This window comes from Elephantulus edwardii, unplaced genomic scaffold (assembly GCF_000299155.1).
Source record: "Elephantulus edwardii isolate Elephantulus edwardi_28Jun2011 unplaced genomic scaffold, EleEdw1.0 scaffold00185, whole genome shotgun sequence".
NCBI classification, from domain to species: domain Eukaryota; kingdom Metazoa; phylum Chordata; class Mammalia; order Macroscelidea; family Macroscelididae; genus Elephantulus; species Elephantulus edwardii.
The window spans coordinates 371,912-377,889 of record NW_006399935.1 but is presented as its reverse complement, the minus strand read 5'-3'; positions in this window follow the sequence as shown (position 1 = coordinate 377,889).

Below are 5,978 nucleotides of genomic sequence, written 5' to 3'. Positions count from 1 at the left end.
CTGGGGGTAGGAGTGGGCAGGGAGTGCAACAATGAATGAATGGAAATACAAAGTCTCTGTAAATTTTCATTAAAATTACTAATAGTAATGAAAAAGAAATTTTAAAAAAATATGTATTTTCTAAATTAAAAAATAAAGAAAGACATGGTGTATCGGCCAAAGCTACTGCAAGTGACCTCTTTAATGTCTGAGGGCAAAAATGTCCCTTTGAAGACTAGGACCATGCCAGGTTGTTTTTCAACTGGCTCAGAGCAAGGGAACACTGCATGGTTAAAAATGGAAGAGCATGGGGGAGCTCTGGTGGCCTAGTGGCAAGAAGCTGCAACTACAACACCAGAGGTGCACAGTTCGAATCCACCAGATGCTCTGCCAGGAAAGGAGGGGCAATCTCCTTCTGTACCAGTCAGATCTGATTTGACGGTACACGCACACAAAAATAATAAAATAAAAACAAAATATTTTTTAAAAAAATGGAAGAGCATGAGCATCAGGTCTGTATTTTTTCTCCAAACCTATTCAATCTCCACGCAGAGCAAATCATCCGAGAGGTTGGACTATGCAAAGAAAAAGGTGGCAGCAGGCGTGGAGGAAGACTCATCAACAATTTGTGTCATGCAGATGGCTGACCTTGCTTGATAAAGTGAGAAGGACTTGAAGCACTTGCTGCAGAAGATCAAAGACTACAGCCTTCATGGACTACAGCTCATATCCCTCACCACAGAGCCAGTAGGGAACATCATGATGGATGGAGAGGAGTGAAGTTAGCAATGATTTCACCTTACTCAGGTCCACAATCAACACTCTTGGTACCAGCAGTAAAGTGGTGAAAGGATGAGTTGCACTGGAGAAATCTGCTATCAAAGACTTCTCTGTACTGAGGTACTGAGAGCAATGATGTCAGCTTAAAGACTAAGGAGCACCTGATTCAAGCCCTGGTCTTTTCAGTTACTTGCTATGCATCTGAAAGTTGGACAGTGAGTAAGGATGGCAGAGGAATAAAAATCAAGGCCATTGGGTTATGGTGTTAGAAAAGAGTACGGAATATACCACAGATGGACAAAAGAACAAACAAATAATGTTTTGGGAAAAGTGCAACCAGGGCGCTCCTAAGAGGCAAGGATGATGAAACATTGTCTTACATATGTACTCGGAAGGGACTAGCCCCTAGACAAAGACATCACGCTTGGAAGGGTGGAGGGTCAGTGAAAAACAGGGAGACCCTCAATCAGAGGGACCGACCAGTGACTGAAGCAATGGGCTCAGGAATAAAGGAGATGGTGAGGACGGCACAGGACAGGACCACCATGAGTTGTAGATGAGTTGATGGCACCTAACAACGACGAGAAAGAACAGCACGTGCATCTGAAGTCTGGACCGTAAATACCGAAGGCTGAAGAAGAGTGGATGCGTTGAATTGTGTCGCTGGGAAAGAACCACGGACCGCCAAAGGACAAGCAATGGGTCTTGCGGGACGTACAGCCAGAATCTTTCTCCAACGTGAAGATGGTGAGACGCTGTCGCGTGTATTCTGGGCATGCTGTCGGGAGGGAGCTCTGGGCCTGCTGGCAGCATACCCGCTGCTCTGAGGGAGAGAAACGAGCCGTTTCTTCTTGTGAAATTTACAGTCTCTGAAAACCTGCTGGAAGGTCAGCTACAAGCTGGTGCTGAATCCACAGCCCTGGGTTTTAAGTCAATCAAGAGGGACAGCATATCTGGTGAAGCTGTTTGGTGCAGTCGAGCGGACTAGGACACATAACAGACCAAACCTATCCTGCTCCCCACTCAATGCCTCTGATACGCAAGAACCCGCTGTTACAGTCACCATGTCAACCCATCTCCTTCGCTGACCGTCCACCTTTCCCAGCAGGCTGTCTCTCACCAAGGACTGGTCCCTTCAGACATGACTGACATGTGAAGGGAAGCGTCACTAGCCTGGCCTCTAGGGAGCACCCTGGTTGAACTTCGCTTGTTTGTTCTTTTGGCGGTCTATGCAATACTCTTAGCCACCACCACAACTCAAAGGCATCAAACTTTTCTCCTAACTGTGAGGATGGGAAAGTATTGGTCAATGTTTTGTTCTGTTAGAACCCACCGGGTTTCTGTGAGCTAGAGGAAATTCAGTAGCAACCGCCATCTAGAGGAAACTCAGTAGCAACCGCCATTGAGAGAGCGACATAGAGCTATATACAGTGTTTCACTTGTGCTCGGTCTCCTAACTCCGCGCACCCCCCTGCGCTGCTTAGCCAGAAGAAAAAGCAAAAAGCAGGAACCTCTCTCTGAGGCTGGGAGAAAAGAGATCTCGAAGACAAAGCAGACCTTGGTTCAAATCCCGACTGTCATTCACTCACAGGTGCACCTGGACAAGCCACAGTCCTAGCTCTTTGGACGGAGTGACAAGAGTGACCAAAAAGGCCATGTGCTACCTGTGCCTGACAACTCATGACTCTTCTCCCAATAACTCCAGCTGCTGGCCTCTTCTCACTTCTCAAGGGCAGCCATCTATCTACCCCAGGGCCTTTGAACATGTTATTTCTCCTGCCTGAAATATTCTCCCTTTTCTGTGCTACCTCTCACATCACCACTGTATTACAGCACGCAGTCACTTCAATCTGAGGTCAAGCCCCACTCGTCCCCGCTTTGCTGATAAGACAAGCCTCTGCAGATGCCAATTATTGATGTAACCATCACTGTTGGTTACTGTTAGTAGAGACGGGGCAGCCTGCCCTCGCCAAGCGTCACAAACCCTGTGGGACAGTTCTACTATGTCCTAAAGGTCGCTATGAGTCACGATCAACCCAATGGCAGTGGCCTTGGTTCTCAGTTTTATGACTCAGTGAGTAGCTCACACCAGGCTAAGGGGTCGCGGGGTGGGGGGTGAGGAGCTGTGGAACTAAGTGAAAGGTCAGTCTGACCACTGTGGAAGGAGCCACAGAAGTTCCTGGATAGTTGGAGGAAAAAGGGAAATAAAACTCAACACCCTGAAGAAGGCCGAGCTTCCTGGTCCCGTGGAGAAAGGTGGAACCCCCAAGACCATGGCCCTTAGATACCTTTTGAACCTGGAACAAAATTCATCCTCCTGGTTCAGCTTTCAGCCAAAGAGACAGGACTAGCAGGTGAACAGTAACAGCAGGGAGGCATTCACTCCTTAGCATACCCAACCATATGAGGTTTAAAGGGGGCATGTGCCTAAGAGTGAAGTCCAGAAGGCAGGAAGGTGTTGTTGTGTACCGTCAAGTCAGAACCGACCCATAGTTGACCCTCCCGTGGGTTTTCAGAGGCTGTTAATCACATGGGTGGAGACTGTCCATCCTTCTCTCTCTAAGAAGGTGTAGGATATGGGGCAATCACTGTAGAAGGTGGAGCGGTGCTTTCTCAAAAAGTTGCAAATAGAGATACCATTTGACCCAGCAATTCCACTACTGGGAATATATCCCAAAGAGACCATAACTGACACCAAGCAGATATATGCACACCCATGTTTATCGCAGCTTTGTTCACAATAGCAAGGAGTTGGAAACAACCTAATGCTCCTCAACAAACAAGGAACTCATATTATTAAAAATGGGTAACCCTGGAAGACATTATGCTGAGTGAAATATCTCAGTCACAAAAGGACAAATACTGCATAGTGCCACTGTTGTAAAACAGGACTGACATCAGGCTAGGGGGAGACTGAGAAAAATGTGATTAATAATGTATATTGCATTGAAACAGATGAGGGAGAAAACTGCTTAAAAGGGATATGTGATTAGGTCGTTTTGTCATGACGGGAGTCCAGAATGAAGGCTGCATAGTGGAGTGGACCTGGGGGGAGGGACTGTAAAACAATGAAAGAATTTTTCTTTTACTTTTCAAAGAGAGGAGTGTGCTGAGGGGGGGCGGGGGGGAAAGGAAAAAAAGTGCAACAATGAATGAATGGAAATCCAAAGTCTCTGTAAATTTTCATTAAAATAATAATTAAAAAAAGAAAAAAGTATAGGATAGGATTAATGGAAAAGAGCATCACAGGGTAGAAGTGGGAAGAGTGTGACTGTGAGAAAACAAAGTGTTTCTGAACAGCTGAAAAGAAAGCAAATTTATTTTGTAAACTTTCACTCAAATTATACAAAAATTACTAAAAAAAGTAAAATGTTAAGTCGGTGGTTTGAATCCCTGAGCAGCTCTGTGGCACAGAGATGAGCAATAATCTCCTGTAAAGGTTTATAGCCTCGGAAAGCCAAGGAGGGTCACCACGTGCTGGAGATGACATGCTGGCGGTGGGTTCTCACGAGCAGGCTATTAGAGATTCTATGTGGGTTATCTTAATGCTCACAGCACCCTCATGAAGTAGTCCATACAGACAAGTAAACAGAGGCTGAAAAACTTGCCCCCAGCCACTACTTCCGGGAGCTGCCCACTGAGCCTATCTCTCTGCAAGCTGACCGAGGGTGAATGCCATGTGCACTGCGGGTGATTAAAAAGCTCTGACGGTCTAAAAGAAACAACATCCCAATTCTAATGAGCACAGAGTCCAGATCTTGGTTTCTGACACTAATTTTCAATGAAATGAACCAGGGTTTCTTGGAGAAACGGCCAATTACTGGGCTAGGGAAGAAAAATACAAGGTGGGTCTGGAGTAGTTAGTACCGGTGGTGCCAGAAAGTAAGAAAATGAAGACAGTGAGGGGCCAGGTTAAAGCCCACAGAAGGTAAAGGGAGCAGCCGCCAACGGCTGAGGTTGGAACAAGTGTTAACCCGGGTGTGGGAGTAGCACAAAGTAGTATGTCCTCGATGACCATCATGGACTTAATTGTTGCTGTTATGTTCCATCGAGTCACCTGCCACTCGCTGTGACCCCATGCACAATAGCTCTGGAGCCTGCCCTGTCCTGAGCCAATCTCTCTGTCTCCAACACATCTATCCCCATTACCCCAGTTACTGTGTCAGTCCGTCTCACCCAGTCTTCCTCTCCTGTGCTGTCCCTTCACCTTTCCAAGCATTGTGTCCTTCTCCAAACACTGTTCCCTCCTGGAAACATAGCCAAAGTATGTCAGATGGAGCCTCAGAATCCTTGCCCCCAATGAGTAGCCTGATTTCACCCTCTCTGGGACAGACCTGTTTGTTCTCTTGGCAGTCCATGGTATACCCAAGTCTCTTCTCCAGCACCACGACTCAAAGGCATCGATTCTTCGATCATCCTTAGTCCCTGTCCAGCTCTCTGATGCATAGCAAATAACTGCAAAGACCACGGCTTGGATCAGGAGTCCCTTAGTCTCTAGACTAATACTGTTGCTCCTCAGTACTCTAGAGAGGTCCCTGACAGCAGACTTTCCCTGTACAGTTCGTCTTTTGATTTCCTGACTGCTGGTGCAGAGAACGTTGATTGTAAAATCAAGCAAACGGTAATTATTACCAATCTCAATCTCTTCTCCATCTATCATGAAGCTGCCAATAGGCCCAGTAGTAAGACTCTTTCTCTTCTTGATGCTGAGCTTCAATCCAGATTATAGCCTTGACCTTCTGCAACAAATGCCTCAGGTCTTCCTCAGTTTCAGCAGGCATGGCTGAGTCACCTGCATAATGTAGGTTGTTGATGAGTCTTCCTCCAGTCCAGAGGCCACATTCCTCCTCGTAAAGTCCACGCTCATGAATGATCTGTTCCGTATATAGATTGAAAAGGTATGGATTGAATTAGGTCTCTTCAAAACACATGCTTTGGTGGCCAAGGCCACAGGGAGCTGTGCTACTAATCCGCACAAAGACCGCACATCAGGTGGTGCGAATCCACCAGCAGCACCGACGGAGAAAGACTGACCTCCTCTCATGGGATTCCCAGCCTTGGAAATGCACTGCAGGGTCAGCTAGGAGTGAGTTCCAGCTCCTCAGGCAACGAGGTAAGAATGATGGAATGTAGATCCGGTGTGAAAAGCAAGGTACACAAACTTTGTAAGTAAACCAGCATAAAATAAAAATTTTTATATGTGGTCCAATAGACAACAT